This window comes from Odontesthes bonariensis, chromosome 10, assembly GCF_027942865.1.
Source record: "Odontesthes bonariensis isolate fOdoBon6 chromosome 10, fOdoBon6.hap1, whole genome shotgun sequence".
In the NCBI taxonomy this organism is placed as follows: Eukaryota; Metazoa; Chordata; class Actinopteri; order Atheriniformes; family Atherinopsidae; genus Odontesthes; species Odontesthes bonariensis.
Window position 1 is genome coordinate 9,693,454 of NC_134515.1, and position 18,688 is coordinate 9,712,141.

Genomic DNA, 18,688 nt, shown 5'->3' on the forward strand with positions numbered 1-18,688 from the left:
AAAGGTTTGGTGAAGTGGAATAAACCAGGTAAAATGTCAGGAAAGGTTTTTTGTCGCTTGGCCAAGTTTGACATTCTTCGTCAATGACACCACAAATTTTTCTCTTAAACCTGTGTTATTTGAAAGCCAAGATATTCTCCCATAATTGTTTTTGCTTCTTAAGGCTCCTATTGACTTCACAGCAAACATATTGTTCATTATATCTGAATGTGCCAAGAAAACAAGCTGCACCTTAGAGCTAAAAGCGTACGTTTGGATATGGATAGCTACTTTAGTAGCAAGCAGTCTCCTGTTTAACTGAGTATTTGTTCATTTTAAGATTGCCTGCTATAGTAAGCTCAAAATGAAATGTTTTTGACCTGAGAAAATTATGATTCTACTTTTAGAAAATATGTTTAAAGGAAATTGACTGGGTTTTCACTAATTTTCAGTCCAATCCTTCATCATTTTCTATGAATGTGTTGTTTTATTTGTTTGTTAAGAAATTTAACACTGACCTGACTGTTCAGGCATAAAAAATGACACCTAACTCAAAGGATGAATCAGTGTTGTGTCTATACATATCAGGCAACTTGGCAAAGAACCTATTTTTAATGGTGTCTTTAGGCACTTTGTCATCAGAGATCTGTCCCAGATGTGTCATTTATTTCAATTTCTTTAGTTGCATCTCTGAAAAACAGCAAAGATAACACAGTGTGACAGACAGAAAACAGAATTTCTGCAGCAACAAGCTGATTCCCAAAGAGCTGTTGGCTGAAAACTTGGCATATCTCAGCACGGTGTGCAGTGTGTCCTTAAAACATTTGAGGAAACTGGACAAGTGGAGGACAAAAGAAGAAGTGTCAGGCCTAAAGAACTATCTACAGCAGATGGACGGTATCTGAAAGTGATGTCCTTAAGAAAGAGGGGGAAAAAAAATCCATCAAAGACCTGACACAGGAGCTGAGAGATGCATCTGGACCTTCAGCTGATCGATCTGCTGTTGGCCCAAGCCTCATCAGAAATGGGCTCCATGGAAGGGTGGCTGTCAGGAAGCCGTTCTTAAGGAAGGGAAACAGGGAGAAAAGGCTGAGCTGTGCCAAAGGACACAAGAAGTGGGCTGAAAATCAGTGGCAGCAGGTCTGATGGAGGGATGAATCCTCCCCAGAGCCCGGAGCTCAACATTACTGAAGCAGTGTGGGATCATGTTGGCAGAGAACGGAACAAAAGGCAGCCCACATCCAAAGAAGAGCTTTGGGATGTCCTTCAAGAAGCCTGGAGAACTATTCCTGAAGACTCCTTAAAGAAATAATTACTTTCAAGCTCATTAAAATTTACAAGTTCTTGCCTTTATATGCTTTATTTATATTCCTTCGCTCTTGTTTCAGTAAAAGTTTGCACCCGTTTGCTGTTTTACTGGCAACATATAAAGAAATGTGGAGTGGTTTTTACATATTCTAAAAACAACCAGTTATTATAGAAAGTGACTGTCTGATGCATGTCACATCAAAATAACAGCAACAGCTTTCTGTAGTCTTAAGAGTATGAATCTTTAATGGATTAAAGCCATTTCATTAAACAAACATTGCTTGGTGTAAACTTAGATATAGATTCTCAAAAAAAACACACAAGTTCACAAGATGGACAGTGGAGTTCAAGGCAGACTGATGCAGTGCAACTTTTGCAGCAAAGTTGCTGGTAATCAGGAAGAGACTTTTCAGAAACAAGACGGGCTGCTGATGAGTCGCTTCCTGTATATATGTCATGTGGTTTTCACCCATAGACCCAGCCTTTTAAAAAAAAAAAAAAAAAAAATCTAAATCAAATTGATTTGTATTGCACATTTCATGTACAAACAATTCAAAGTGTAACATATGTAAACATAAAATAAAATAATTGCAGCAGGGAGTGTAAGAAGCATTAAAAATACATAAAATAATATAAAGAGAAACAAATAAAATAATTTAAATGAATTTAAAAACAAGCAACAGTCTAGATAAGTTAAAAGATATTTCATGCATAGACACATGAGAACAGAAATGTCTTTAACCTGGATTTTAAGGAAACTAGCAGCAGGTTCTCAGTCAGTACATTTAAATGAGAGAACAGCTTAGTTTCTGAAAGATTCCTTGGTCCCACGGTCTATTATGGAAGCATTGGATCCATTTTGCATGAACATCTGAACTAAACTGGCATTTCTGAAACTAAGAAAATCAGGGGAAAATAACTGTGTTTCAGGCCTGCCTGTGTCTGTTTCAGCAGCACTGTCTTTTGAGCTCTAAGAACACAGATATCTCTTATCAAAGGAATACATGATGCAGATATAATCAGTGTGCACGGTTATTCATTCACCCCGGTACCTCTACTGATAAAATCATCCGATGCACGTTCCAATCTACTAATCTAGTATCATCCTGTAGACCGGAAATCCTTTAGACTTCACACCATTTGCACAACTTGTTCTGGGTCATCTTGTACGTGTAAAGGAATAGCTAAACTATATAATTTTCATCTTTTTGTGAGAGCTGATCTTTGTAGCCTACAAAAGTTCCAAGATTTAGTTTTAATATCTAATGCTTACTTTTCTCTTGCTGACTTTTGACCTTACTAGATATAAAAGACTGTAGAGTTTAAAAAAAACAACATAATTTTGTATCTAAATACTGTTGAGATCCAGATGAACACCAGGTTTATTGATGAAAGGAGATTTAACAATGCATTACCTATTGCAAGTCTTTCAAACCGCAGATCAGCATGCAAATCAAATCACTTCCTCTTCATAATGACTATTGCATTTTATTTGATGTCAAGAAATACTTCTCATTTTCGAGGTGCTGCATTTAGAGCGTCTGTCCACAAGAGGGCAGCCATTCCCCAATGAGAGACCCTCTGCCAAAGTGAAACCTGTTCAACCACCACATATTTACTGTAAATGCTTGAATAATGAGTTGTCAGTTTGTCACATGCTGTCTCAACAACTGATGGGGGACAACAAAGAGGTAGTACTGAATTATGTTGTAAAATAAGTGTTATTTTCATGTATCGGAATCAGAAGAGCCCAGTGGCTTACAGAAAGAGCATGCTAACATCACTTTGCTGTATTCAAATACAGGCAAATGGAGGTTTTTGAGACTTGACATGGTTTTGTTTTACATGCCGGTGTGTATTTAAAATGCAGGTGCTCCCCCGAGTGTGTTTGTTTAGGGAAATCACTGCAGCCTCCACCCACCTGTCTTCATGTCTTCCAGCCTCCAACGGACTTCAACTGACAAAATACAGGTGGGAGCTTATATTTGGGTCACTTGCTGTTTCTTTCTGATATTTTTGCCTCCCAGGAACCAGTGTGTGCTGCAGCTTTAGTGTCAGTCACGCATTTTTGTGGATTTAGATATCATTTGTGTGTTATTTTTGTCTTTTTAAGAGACAGATTTTCAAACTTTTCAAACTTTTCTCTCAAAGGAATCTTGTGACTTTTTGTCCCTGCGTTGTGTTTGGTGTGCCCAGGAAAACTCTGGCCTTAAAGGAGCAGGCTGAGAGGAGATGCACTCAGTCACAAGGCCACACAATGGGGAACTGTGTGTGGGACTGCTGGAGTTGCCTGGAGGCAAAACAGTTTGCTGAATGACACCTTTTACTTTCTACTTCTTCGATGTCAAACCATTGGAGCTATAAAAACTGAAAGATTTCAACCTTAAAAGCATCATTTTAATCCTGCTTTTTCCACAGAAGATGGCCTTTTCTTCCAACTAAATGTGAAATCTGCTTTTTCATGGCACATGCTCTCTGGAGTTTAAGCCCCCGGGCATATTTTTATTTGTGTGACCCCCTTGTTTAGCCCTCCATCTCACCCCTGAAAGGACAGCATTGTGCCTTCTTCTCTTCCTCAACGCTTAAGTGGTAAAAAAAAAAAAAAAAAAAAAAACAGCTCCGACAGCATTCTTTAAGAAAAGAGGAACTTTTTTTTGTCTTTTGTTGTGCTGTCATTGTGGAGTTGTGTTCGGTTCTACAGTTACTTTCAAAGCTTAGAGACCTGTTGGGGATCAACAGTTTGAGACTTTTTGAACCTTTCAGTGGCAGCAGATTCGAAACTTTTGTGAGCTGAGGTAAGTTTTTTTTGTTTGTTTGTTTTCAAGTCTCATCTGTTAACACGAAAATGATTCTTTTATTGTTCTTTTTTTTAACATTTAACGATATTCAGCTGCATTTGTGGCACGAGAACCATGCTTTGGTGGTGTTCACTAAATAAAACCAATTCCTCCACGTTTTATTTTCACAAGTTACAATAAAATGTGTGTTAATTTTTCAAGGAAGCGGCGTCTCTGCAGTGGACGATACTTGGCGCCCTGATTGTGTGAGCTTCCTCATCGGGCGCATGGTGATGTCCAGCCAAAATCTTCTTCTTGAGGTCATCGGGTCATCACAAACCGTGCTCTGACTGTGACCACGCCATGGAGGACTGTGAATTCTCAGAGAAAGGTACGACGCATGCCTGACGATGAGGAAGTCTGTGTGTGCTTGTTAGCCTGCATGTCTGTGCACTTTTCAGATGGAATTCAAATGTTATTGAGGAAGCTCTACTTCTCCTTATTCTTACTATATCTTCAGATATATTAAGAAGATTGTATCACTGTAAAACTACTACGTACGGATTCGTCCGCATGAATGAATCCTCCATGAATCTTGTTGCATTTTCCCCGGCAGACAGGTGTAAAATGTAATGAGTTGTATTAAAACAGTCTAAATCAGTATGTATTTGAGATATAGACATAATTGAAGGTCACAGTCAAATTTTAGAATTATTCAAAACACCAGAAATCAGCGATTTGCAGATATTTAAAGACTTTTATCTGATTGAAAATAGTCTTAAAGACAACAAGTTTAAATGTTAAGGAGGAGAAATGTGATCAATCTTTGAAAATATTAGTGTTAGTAGTGGCAATAAAAGACACAAAGCTTTATGTTTCTCAACAAAAATCAAGTTCAAAACGGCCATATTTTATTTTCATTAGCCAGCTCAACAGAACCAGAACATCTACTCAGAGATAACTGATAACTGATACAGGGATATTTCTTTATCAACTCAGGCTTTCCTCTTCAGTCTTTGTGCATACTTGCATGTAAAGGCGTCTTTTTCGAGACATTTGACGATTATTGATCACCTCAGACTTCAGTCATACGAGAGGAGCAGGTTGTACTAATGGAAAGGTGCAAAGAATACAAACATCCTCACAGCAAAAAGCAGTCTTGATGCTGCATTTAACAGGGGGCGGTAGATGTAGGGCAGATGATTGTTAGCTGTCCAAATGAGTACGTTTTATACATGTTGCTATTCATGTTTAGCTGCACAAACCTCTTAAACTTCTAATTTCATATTGAAGAAGTTCATTTAGCTTTGACACTATCCCATGATAATGTGGAAATCAGCTATCTCAGCCCAAATTAAAGGGAAATTTAATTAAATTTGGAAATTACTCTGTTAAATAAACAAATTGTCTCATCCGTGTTGGATTCAGAATCAGTATATCAAGTATTGAATGATCTGAACATCAGACCGGCCTACAAGCGAATCCCTGCAGGGGGATAAGTGCCAATAATGCGAAGGGCTTTCGAACCAAGAGTCAGAGTGACGAGTTGGAACAAAATTGTGTTGGGCTATTCCATATGAATCGTGAGTCTCAAGTCTCTAGATATATGCGGCTCAGTTTGCATGTCTCATGTGATCTTTATGCACTGATATCTGTTACATCAGCTGGTACTAATTTGTAGAAAAGTGTAACTGGATTGTTGATTTTGGAAGCAAATCTGAAGGTTTCTATTTTCTTAACAAAACTTTCAAAATAAATCAGATTGCATGGCGTTGGCAGAAGGTGGCCATATAGGCTACGTTTGAAGAAGTAAATAACAAACAAACCAAAATAATGATAATAATTCTGTGGTGGACATCCAAAAGAGGAAAGTTCTTCAGGAATGACTTTTTATCTCCGGGAATATTTGGGATATTATGCGACAGCTCGGAAGATGTCTTGTATTTAGTTTTTTGCTCAGCCCAGAAACGGCTCGTGGACAAGGTCAGACACGTTTTAGTTTACCTTTTTTTTGTCTTCTAAATGCAAACCAAAAAGCTCTGAATATAAGAATGTATTCTTTCATGGCGATGACCTTTTTTTAATTTCTCGAAGCGAAACACACATGTGTCCACAGTGTTGTCAACGAGTTCTCTCCAAACTGTAACATTGCACTGTGAAAGCCCAGATGTTGTGGTAACCTTCTGGCTTTCTAGCAGCTGACCCCAGATCAAATTGAGGTTAGTGACATTTTACACCTCAGTGCTTGCTCATGGCACATTAATCCCTGGATAGCACCGTGTAAAATGTTGTATGAACCTGTGATGGAGAAAGCAGGAACTCACCGTGCCTTTGGCCTTTGTTTTGAATAATGAATCAAATTAGTTGATGATACTTGAACATATATTTGTAAAGACATGCAGAGAGACGGGGAAAGCAAAAGGAAAGACTTTCGTCCGTGCTGCAGATTAGTTTAATGTAAATGTGTTTTGTGTCATTTTGCTAAAGTGAGACAGGAAAGAGGACAGGAAGGCTGGTGTGCACTTATCGTAAACCAACCCTCAGCCAAAGTGTGACACTGTTAACTGCTGCTATGCTTTTAGTAAATACCCATCTATACCTCTGTGTCGTTATCACCCTGCTTATTACGGATTCTCAAACAGCACATCCACAGAAACCACTCCCTGCGCTCACTCTACTTGACACACTCGGTTTAGCTTCGCTGGGGACTGTGTGTTTTGCATTTGCATCTCTGAGTGTGTTTGTTTGTGTGCCCAGCAGACTGAGTTATGAGTGTGAATGGAGTGAATGGTATTTGACCGTGTGCATTGTGTTTTATGAGATGAGCAAGCTTTAATGACTCTGTCAACAGTAAATGGGCGCTGATTTGTAGCACAGCTGTCGCTCCACACTCTCATCACATGCACAGACACACAAGGAATGAGCAACCACTGAGCACACACCTAAACATCCGTGTCGACATCGCACATGCTCACAGCAAAGCTCACAGAGATTTGGATTTTGGCACAAGCGGTCTCATTAACGCGTGTTGTCGATACAGAAAGTAATTGCAGTCTGAGGTCTAATCAGATAGAAATTACAGCTAGCGGTCATACATTAGATCTCATATTCAATCAATGCACCTATTCCACAGAGATGCTATTGATCTATAAGCTGCTACTGATCGTGTGGCTCTGATCCCGCTTTTGTGGATACAATGCAAATGGAGTTGTGTTATTCAGAAGCTCACAGAGCAGATGGAGCAGGGACTGCTTAACCTCTGTGTTTCCGGCCATCCACCCCACTAAGATTTCCTCCAAGTGGGTTTGATCTGTAGCCGAACCGACAGCTCGTGTTGGAGGCGGGCTGGAGGATGAAAAAAACTATTTGACATTGGTGAATCAATAATAAATTGTCACAGTGAAATATTGCTGGCTTGGTAATTTCATCCTTGCCTGTGCGAAGGATAGTGGGGGTTGTTTTACTTATCAATAACTTTATTTTTCTGCTAAACATAAATGCTTTTTTTGTTGATTTGTGCTGTATGATAACACGGGCAATGTTAACCTTTCAGTTCTCAGCCTCTTAGTTAACAAGAACAAGCCAAATATGTTTGTTTTAGCTTTAGATAACTTCTTAAAACAGACAATACAAATGGGTAACTCTAGGTTCTTTAAATAAGAGTGGTAAAAGTCGAAGATGTCCATACTTTTTAATCAAAGTATTTTCCACAATGTAGATCAGTGGCGGCTGATTACAACCTCTACAGATCAGTTCCCTCACAGTCCCTCAACCGAAATCAATAAGACTCCATAGATGTACAGAGGAACTCATCCAAGGCTCTGAATGTGAGCTCCTGCTTAAATTAGAGCAACAGCAGACTTCTATTCTTATAATGACTTGTTTTAGTAGGAGATCAGCTAAACTAATTAAGTCTTAAGAGAAAAACAAATCACTAAAATAACAGCTTTCAATGCAGAGCTTTATCCTCTTTCCTCCCTAAGTGTATTATTTTCCCTAACAGTTTCAGAAAAATGTTCTATATCTTTAGATTTTCATTGTTTGTCTTTGAATTCTCTCTCAACTTCACTGTAAAGGTCCTATGGCATGCTTTTCTGCTGGGTTAAACTGATGTTTTATCACCTTAAATGACACCCAAAGCTAAAAAAGAGGTATGCATGTTTTAGTATTATGGAGCAGAAATTTTTTTTCTACAACATTTTCACTCAAACATCACAATTTAGGATTTAGGAACAATTGATCCGCTAGTGTTTTTTTGAGAGTATGATACGTCTTCAAGAAAATGCATTTATGGTGCATTTATGGAGGGCGGGTTTACCCTTTACAGCTTCCATAAAGACCCAGAAATCTTGGATCAGTGGATGCAGTTTGTTTTTCCTGGTTAGCAACACAGTCGAGGAAAAATGTTTGGTTTTGTTCTCAGTTTTATGAACAAGAGCCAGTATGATGCTAGCTTTGCAGGGAACCTGAAGCTGAAAGTTGAGGCTGTTCCAACACTAAAAGGACACAAGTCTGAACCTCAAACAGCGAGTGAAACCATTTCCAATGTCTGTGTTGTGTTGGCATGAGACATGAACGGATTTTAGTGCAGTAAAAGGCAGCTAAGGGGGCTAACGGTACTTTGTGTTAATAATTGTACACACAAGACAACTGAATGTATCTATTTGTTGCCTTTACAACCACTCAGAAATCTACCAAACGGAGGCGTCCTGCTATCATCTTTCTTGTGATGCCGTGCTGCTCACTTTGATATTCCGGGCTCCATTTCAGGCTCAAACACGTACAGCTGGACCTTATGTGCTGTTAAGCTTGGTAATATGTTGTCGCAGCTTCCTAGCCAGCAACTGGAGCCGTGCTCACTCATGACTCACCGCCATCCCCTTCCCCGCATCTCGGCAAACTTCCAGGAATTCACCAAATCAGAAAACACTTTAGCCAAAACACTTTCCTCTCCTTCTCAAGAGGGACGCGTCCCCTGTGAGAAAACTCTTCCTTATTCTGAACTAATTATTGACTATTTGGAGTAATGAAGCGTGCAAAGTTAATCTAGAGGTCTAAACTAGTAATCTAGACTGGAAATGATCATGTCACGTCCACTTTAAGTTTCTGTTTGTGCAGATGGCTTTGGAGTCATTTTATAGGATTGGTGGTGCGTTAACCAAACAGCTGGGGCACACTCTCATGAGAGCACATTCATCATAACAAGAGAACAAATGCAAACGATTCTGTGGTATAAGGCCACGTCAAGACCTTTAACGAGCAAACAGCAAAAAGAAAACATCATTTTCAGTCTCGGTGCACTCGTTTTCACTCCAACTTCACAGCAACCGAATTATAGAAGAAAAACTACTCAACGGCTCATCTTGGCTGTTTTTATTTGTCTTTTTTTTTCTCACAAAACAGAACGCGAATATAAGGGGAAAACGAATTAAAGAATGCCTCCTGCTTCTGTGACAGTTATATTTACTCAAATACTTAACAATGATTATGAAAAATGTGGCATCAGCCTGGTATAGGTCCACAACCAATCCCAGCCCTGGCCCCACACTTGGGCCTTACACCTTATTTTTTTTAATGGGGATCAAGTCATAGTGGTTGTGTAGCCCTTTAATAGGGTTGATGGAGCCCTTTTAGCTAGTTAGATAACATAAGGTAAGCGGGCAAAAGAATACAACTTCAAGTCAACTAGCAGCAACAGAATGCTAGATTAAAAGCTTAAAAGAAATGATTTGAGAACATTACTGATTACTGGTCTGTTAGACCAAGTTGTCTATTAAATCCTTCAGATTCACCTGGCAGGGCCTTTATGTCTCTCCTCTGAAACATGATTTTGTTCTTATTCATTCATAGTTGTTTCCAGTTTTATCATTACCAGTTCTGAACCTAAAATAATCTATTAATCTTGTTCAGAACTTAACTTATATTTGCAACATATGAGTTATTGAGTAACACGGTAGTATAAAAACTAAGAGTACAGCGAGTAACATTCAGACACCTTTCCCAAAGTTTCTTGAATTTTGCTTCTTTTTTAAGCCTCGCCGAAATGGTGATTCTTGCCATAATAAAAATGTCATTACATCATAACAATCCTCTACGGTTGAGACACTTTTCTGCAATTTCTTTCGTAGCGGGCAATCCTTCATATCCCAAACAAGTTTTGTGTTTTATTGTTTGCAGATGTTGAGTGTGGAACCCCCCCCTCCCCAAAACAGTTTTTAACCTGATTATAATTAACAGTTCAGTATAAATGACTCTCCAGAAAAAGTTAACGATTGACTACCTTAGAGCCACGATTTCTGCAGAAGAGCCTGAGATGTGTGATTTCTGGACTTTCTGGACTGATTTTTGGACCCTCTCCAAAAGGGTTGAATTTGTTAGTTTTCATTGAGATTTTTCAATATTTTGGTGCACTGCACCCCTGAAATGTATCTGTTAGATTCCTGCTACCATTTCTTCCCTATACAGGTTGTGCTCGTTACTTTCTTGAAGACTTTTGTCTAATTTTGAAGATACTTTCGACCCAGAATCTGCGGTATAGACACTCGTACTTTGTGGTAAAGTCATGGGGTATGAGCACTTGCTTGATGACCATGTCATCAAGCAAGCTTCTTTTTCTAATTAAATTCAACCAGATATTTAGAGTTAGGTTTATATTTGTGGTTTTGACATAAATGGACGTTGCAGTGTTTGTGAAACCATGCCACAGAGGCACATTTTATTCTGGTCAGTTAGTTTAATGCATTTACACATCCGAATCTTTCTCTAAGTTAATTAATCGTCTCTTCATTTGGGCCCCTGGTCACCACAGGCTCTAATACAGCTGCACTAGTTCCATATAGTAGTTATGCCATAGTGTTTTGTAGAGTTTGTTGCTCGATCCCACAGTTCATTGTTAGTACAGGCTTTAGCCAGCAGATGTCACTGTTGTAGAATGTTTCCTGACTCACAGATTTGAACTCCCTGTTTTTTAAAGGATTTGCTTTACAGCATTTTGTCCTCACTTCTCCACTTCACTGAATCACCTTACAAACATTCAGATGGTTGCGTTGATCTGTCCATCTGTCTTGTTTACAGACTCCCGGCTCACTGACAGTGTAACAGGTGTGCCCTTTTGATTTCAGGGAAATGTCAGATGCTGATGTGTATGAGGAGTGTGTTTGTGTGAACTCATGGCAGGCCTGTACAATATCAAGTTTGAAATGATTTCCCATGTTCCTATGTGTCTTCTTCTCTCTCTGCTCATTTAGCGGCCGGCTGCAGCAGCAATTCCACTCATGTATGCTGCACCTTGTTGACTTTAGGCTCATTAGAAGGCCAAATGAATATGACGAGTTGTGACATTAGGCTACAGCTGGAACAAATGCGCCAGCCGCTCACTCGCCAGCCCGGCCAATTTTTCTTCCCTCCATTTCTCACATGCGTACACAAACATGTGCTCACTTATTTTTTCGGGGAAGGGCTTGGTGGGGTTGATGGGTTTGCAACAATATTGGAAATGTAGATGGGCCTGTGTTTTTGAATTGGATTGCACGCTTTGATGCAGAGACAGATTGTAAACTGTGATTTTATTAAATCCTTCATTAGGATTCATCAGTGAGATTGGATCAGAAAAAGGTCACCGTGCAGATGCTCCCCCCCACTTCTTTCCTCTTTGCTCCATCCCCCCTTAAAACACACCCTCCTCCTCCTCCCAGTCCTCTGTGTTCACCCCCCTCACCCCCTTTCCTCTCAAAGCACAGGCGACTTGCTCTCACCCTCCTTCTCCCCTCATGCTCTCTGCCTCTTTCCCTCCCCTCGCTAGCCTTTGCCCGAAACAAATTTGCGATGAAAATGGGGAAAAATGATCATCATGGGCCTGCTGGAGAAACACAAGGTGAAAGTGACATTACCCCCCCATCACCACCACCCTGTACCCCCTCCTCCTCCTTCTCACAGCCATCTAGGCTGGCGCCAGTGGGACGCCTGTGCCACAAATCATTTGTATACTCTCATTTCTGCGAGCGGCCCGCGATGTTGCTTACTGCTTAGAGAGCAGATGACTTTCAGAAAGAAGAGTGAATTGGGAGGGAAGGATGAAGATATGGGGAGATGAGGAAAGAGGGGTGGAGGAGGGGAGGAGGCGGGGTGGGGCAATTTGCCGGCGTGCGAGGACGTCTGTGAGAGTTGAAATTGAGAGGGAAATTGTGTGCGCCATATGTCAAGTTCTGCAAAAGAGGTTTTCATTGTACACCTAGATTGTGTGTGTGTGTGTGTTTTGTTGTAAAATGAAGCATCTGGGCTGTTTATTGAATCACCTTCACCATTGTCTGTATTCCCTGCTATTATCACCGAAAGTGCTGCACCCCCCTTAACAACAAGGAAATGGGAAATATGGAGCACATATTGTCTGTAGCTAGTGTTTGGTCATCTTTGTCTGTCTCACATGTAACCACACACGCTTACACCCTTCCCCCACCCCTGCCCAGTGTGAGACATCGTGATTCTTCTGGTACACTGAATACATTCTCCATGCAGCCTGAGCATTGAGGTCCATACAGGCAAAACATGTGACATTACCAGGAAAAGTGTATTCTTTCACCTCCAGCACAGACACACACACACACACATATTTGAATGCCAGGCTCATGAAATGGGTATAATGCATCTAAAAGTGCGTGCATGTGCAGACAAACGCGTCAGAATGCGCGTGCACATTAAATGGTGTGCTCTTTCATCATCTTTTTGTCATCTCAGCCCACACATCCTCCCCGTCACACACACACACACACATTAGCTTCCCGTAGAGTAAATATAGAGCGGAGACAGTGTGGCACAGTGACCTGCAGAGGAACCCGCACACTTTGCCTGGTGGTTCCACAGGGCCCTGTGCTTTCAGGAAAGCCATGCAGTATTCATGGCTCAGTCACAGGATCCGCGAGGCAGGATGAAGCAAACGGCAAACACTGTGGAAGTGCGCTGCTCAGCAGGGAGCTGAAGGTGTTACACAACATGCATCGAAAGGCTGCTGTCGGTTTTTGTGTTTGATGTGTGATCTGTGAAGCGGAACGGCTCCTTTTCCATATTAGAGGATTTACATTTTGCTTTTTGTTTTTTCTTGGGTACATACACGACTGCCTGTTTCACGTGTTTGTATGTGTCATCTTTACGCCCCACTGCCTGCCTTCAGAAGTAGGTCCATTCTTTATTATTACCCCTAAAGGCAGTCTGAGAGTAGACTGTCTCAAGCTCCTTGTGACCCACATTCATCTGATCCAACCCTGCGGGGCCTCCAGGGAGCTTCAGGGGAGTCATGCCCCCAGCGTGGTGCACTGTGGCAAGGCCGTGACTGACTCTGCTGCTCATGAACCCTGGAGCTTCCACTCTGTCCAGGGGGACTGGAGTCATCAATGCTGTCTGCTCCACTTTTGAGACGTTCCTATTGAGATGATGAGATCAGAGACCACGAGGTCATCTGTTTTTTTTTTTTTTTTTTTTTTTAATTTATTTATTTCAGAATGAAGAACCATGCCTGCTTTCTGCATGGGCTTTACTGACCTCGTCCTGAGTTAAAGTTTTGGCGATCTGGAGCAGCTGGTCAGCTCTTCCCTTAACTTCGGTCTGAAGTCTACTAATGTAGCAAAATGTTCTTTTTTTTTTTTTTTTTTACATTTGGTTTAATCACAGCTACCAGAAGGCTCTTTAGACATTAAAAGGTTGATAAATCTTGAAAAGAGTGGGTTAATAGAGGATGGGACTACTACTTGGAATCTTTTTTTTTAGGAACTTCTATAATGACCTGAAGTCTTGTATGGCTACAATCAGAGATTGAATCCCCTGTTTACATATAAGTAGTTTGTTTCAGTTATTATTTTATTATAGCTTCACTTTCTTGTACTTCCACTGCTGGGAAAGTTTGTGCATGGGGCAGGTGACACACTGCAATAAAATAGCTATTAGTTATTCTGCTGTTAAAGGAGCTGTTTCAGAGACCTATTCAGTTCGAGGAGAAGGTGATCGTCTGTCTGGACACTTGTCTGTAACTTCCTGTTTAACTTTGGTATTCTCTGCCTTTTATTAACCTCAGTAAGCTTCTCTCGCCCTTCCTGTTTTTATAAATGCTCTACTGTTGTATACTTTTGCTTCCTGCCTTTGTTTCCCTTCACACCTGTTTTCACTTTGTTGAATGTTCAGTAAATCATCACTAACTAAATTTACTTCCTGGTGTTCGACTATTGTTGTACGAATTGTTTTACTTTCAAGCTTTTCATATTTTTGCCAGTTTTTGTGTATGACTTTCTTTAAATTGTCTTGCATACACCTACTCATGAACACTGTTTGCTTCAGGGGTTTAACCCTATTTTAAAGTAAACTTTGGTTTTCTAGACTTTTATCTGTCTTGTGTCCTGCATCTGGGTCCTCCTCCCCTGATTTCTGCATCACATGAAAGCCTCATACCTTATTTTTTACTCATTATGGATTTTTTGTCCAATAATGCCGACATATGCTGAACGGATACAACTTGATGAGTCTATGAAGCCTTCTTAGACACTGCTCAGCACTATGACCATCAGTGTTATTGTCAAGTGAATTTCAGGTGACTTCTTATGTAAAGAATATGCATCAGGCTAGTTTGTTTCCGTCACCTGGTTTGAGGCAAGTAAGCTAGGCTGCATAGCTATGTTAGAAAACGGCAATATACGTTTCACATGGCTGCAGTGAATAATGTGTAGTAGATAACTTTAAATAAAATGTAAAATATAGAGGACAAAACAAACAAAATAAGATGCCTTGAGATAAATACATTTTTTTTTCTCCCACTTCTGTCTGCAGTCTTCATCATAAACAGCAGGAGTCAGAATAAAAAGTGATGCAGAAAAACACTAGAATAAGTCGTACAGGACGTGCATCGTGCATACATCTTTTCTGTTTCACTTTTAGGCAGGGCTTGATGTTTTTGGACCATTTGCAACAACTGTACCTTCTTGGGTTTTGGTGGGTTGTACAAATGCTCGTAGAGACGGACCTCCAAACATTTTTAGCTCTTTCTATTTATCAAACTCGCCCCTCGAGAAACAGTAAACAGGTTGCAAAAATGGCGAGGTACACACCTAATTAAATTCAAACCAAAGCGCCTGGTGCACCAGGCGTCATGACATCAATTTTGGAGACCTTCATTTGTGAGGTTGACAAAGGCAAACACAAACTGAGCTTTTTGGTTGTTTCTTTTTCACAATATTTAGAACGTTTTAGGAAAACCTGAATGGAAAATGTCTAAAAATGCTGTCTTCCTGAGCTCAAATCTTAATTAACTATATAATTTACAGATAATATCAAAAACATGCTCCTTCCCTTTGATAAATAGATTCATTCTTATATGAAACACAATTCAAAGTTATGCGGCTCTGCTTCCCAAAGCCCTGTGGAATCAACTGGTTGAGATTAAACACATGTAAACATTGTTTTGCATTGAAATCTGAGTCTTTTCTGTGAGTGTTTTTGCACCAAAATAATTCAAGGATAATATCCAAGAGTAATCCGAGATCTTTACAACAGAGAGATATGAAGGGATGGAATTTGTGGTAAGAACCAATAAGTCTTATTTTCCCAACTTACCAGTGTTAAAGAGCCACTGAGACCTGTAGCTCTCAGCAAAAATAAAGCACTCTTCTTCAGCTAAACAAGTACACCCGTAAAGCATAATGAGAGCAATAACCAGTCATTTAAATGCAGTCTTACAACGTGGGAGTCACAGTTTTCTTTTAAAGATGAGAGATAATGGTTGCTTATTTTGTCAAAGCAGAAGCCTGTCTTTATGCTGTTTCTGGGGGGAAAGTTTTGTTTTCACACTTCCTCAAAGTCTCACGCAGTCAAAAGTAACTTGAGACAAAGTTTGTTTATCTCCTCATTATGGATGTGAATCGTATCTCCCACCAGCACACAGAGTGTTGAAACAGGCGCTTTGTTCGAGCTCAGGTGTCACACAAAGTTATCTTGTTCTGTAACAGAGCGCCAATTGTGACAAACTGCAAACTTTTCAACCAAGTTGGAGAATAGGCTCTTTGATACTTGAGTTCTTAGCGTGGCGCTTTTCCTTCCTCAGACCAGGTGGGCGCCATTGAGAGGGAAATGCCTTCTTGGAGGGTGTAAGTTTGGGGCTGTAACTCATGAACGGGACGGCTTTGAAAACACACAGACTGCTGAGTGAGTGAGTTTTGGAGACACTGAGCTCCTTTGCAGTTGCGTTCTGCCCTCATGAATAATTCGGCAGCACCGCTTGTCACTGTCCTTGTTGTTGTTGTTGTCGGCTGTGGTGTCACTCCTGTCTGAGGAAGACGAGGGAGACAGAGGACTCTTTACACTTCGGTCTCCTCTGCACTTCCTCTTTCATTTACGGGGAGAGGAAGCGGCGGAGATGTGCATTGTGCGTTTGTGTCTGCAAGCGAGAAAGGGTGACAGATAGAGAGAAATCGTGTCTGCCTGTCTGGCATAATGGTCTGTTTGTGCTCTGTAATGGTTTGAAGGAAGGACAAGAAAATGCCAAGAAAGGAGCAGCAGAGTGAGGAAAAACTCTGTAGCTGTGCGAGTTCATTTTTTTTAGCCACTCTAAAGGAATCATTTGGCATGTTGGGAAGATAAGTGTTTTCTTCTTCTTGTTAAAGTCTTAAACGATGTAGTATGGTGGTTAGCACGTCACTGCAAGAAAGTTCCCCGTTCGAATCCCAGCAGAGGCCTTTCTGTATGGAGTTTGCATATTTTCCCTAATGTGTTCATGCGTTCTCTCTGGGTGCTTCTCGCCCATTGGCAGCTGGGATAGGCTTCCGCCTTCCCCAAACCCAGACAAGTGGGTAGGAAAAAAATGGACAGATGGAAGTTTAAATAAGAAGATTGTTACTGGCCCAATTAGGGATGCAGCGATACCACTTTTTTTCAAACTGATACGATACCGATACTTGGATCTGAGTACTTGCCGATACAGAGTACCGATGCCGATACTTCTACTACAAAAAAAAATGCTATGAATTGGAAGACAGGTTTCGGTCTCACTTGCCTAACCCCACTGTTCCTGATTAGCTCGACATCTTCCCGAGCCGCCAATCTAAAGAAATACAACAAAAATGACAAGCCACCCTCTGATTGCGGTCTTCATGCCATAAATTGGTATTGGTTCATGGTATTGGTTAACTTTAACGAGTACGAGTATATTAGAATAATATCGGCCCGATACCAGTATCGGTATCGGTGCATCCCTAGCCCCAATGCCTGTACATTAGATATGAATGTAGATTAAGGAGCTAGTTAGCTTTAGTTAGCATAAAGGATGAAAACAGCTGTACAACACCCAACCTGAGGCGAGTTCAGTATCTTAAATATGAATAATATTTCAGCAGGTTTTAAATAACCGGTGGGTGTGAGGTCAATTGGATGTGAATTGTCAAAGTGACATTTCAAAGTTTTCTGGTGTTTGTTGTGAAAAAGAAACCACTCTCCCAGGGGAAGATGAACAGAGTGAGAATGGAAATCCAACTCTTGTCTTTTCTGAGCTTCCTGACCAAATGAGGGAGCGTTCTGTCACGACAAAAGCTCGACAGGGAGAAGAGCGACCAAAATTAGATTATTTATGCAGTCTGTGACACAGTCCGAGGGAGGTGTAAACAACTGTTTGATGCAGAAGTGACGCAGTGTAAAAATCATTTTCCCCTTCTTTTTTTCCTCCTTTGGAAGCCTCTCATTTTAGTTTAGAGACAAAATTCTGCATCTCAAAAATTCATGAAACGTATCTCAGCACTGATCAAAAGGTTTTATGCTCAGTGGAGTTGTTTTTTTGTCTTTTTTTAAAAACATTTAAACACTCAAATACAGTTGAAGGGTTGTACATTTAATTTAAATTGATTTGAGTTTGGTTCTTGGGAAACATCACAGCTGTTAATGCCTACAAACTTACGGAGGAGGACGTGCGCTGTCCCTTTCTGTGAGTTTTAACCAATAATTTGTCCACGAGAGCAAACGTAACTAATTGTTGATCAATGAGTTTATGGTCTCAATCATTAGTTTCAAGTCATTTGTTAATCCCATATCGAGTAAAATAGAAAATAGACCATGATGAGCTTAAGGATATGGATGCCTTCTCATTGATGTGGTTCCAATGGATTTGCACTCCGTCCTCAATTTCTCAGTTAGATCCACCCTCCTTTTCAAATATATGTGTGTGTATATATACACACACACACAAAACTAGACTGTTGGAAGAGAAATGGACACCTTTGAGTAAATCATTGGATTTTAAGTGTTAAAGCATACTTAGTGCGGTTCTTAGTAAATCAGAGTGAATGAGGAAGTCAGCTGGATCTCATAGAGAGTTCCTCTTATTGTAATTCTATGAAAACTACACAATTCATCTATATTATTTAGTTTAAATGATTTTCAGAAATGCTACACAAGGCAGTTGAAATGCAGAGTTGGAAATGTTTTGATAAAATAGATGTGTGTGTGTAATAGATGCAATGGAAAAATACGTTAACATTTGTCTTCTGAGGAGATATAAACAGCAACAGTCACAAATCCTGACCTTTTAAAAAAAAAAACAAACAGGTGTAGCTAAAATAACTTAAATATGTATTTCATGCTCACATAAGGCTCTTTTGCAG

At 40.2% G+C, this 18,688-nt stretch overlaps 1 protein-coding gene across 1 annotated transcript in view; it reads left to right on the forward strand.

Moving 5' to 3' along the window:
- The first annotated feature begins 3,200 nt into the window (after window positions 1–3,200).
- myt1b (myelin transcription factor 1b) overlaps window positions 3,201–18,688 on the forward strand; it is a 137,309-nt gene continuing 121,821 nt past the window's right edge. The window contains exons 1-3 of the mRNA XM_075476189.1: window positions 3,201–3,258; window positions 3,484–4,082; window positions 4,287–4,455. The gene's annotated coding sequence lies outside the window, so the exon portion shown is untranslated. The remainder of the gene's footprint in view (window positions 3,259–3,483; window positions 4,083–4,286; window positions 4,456–18,688) is intronic.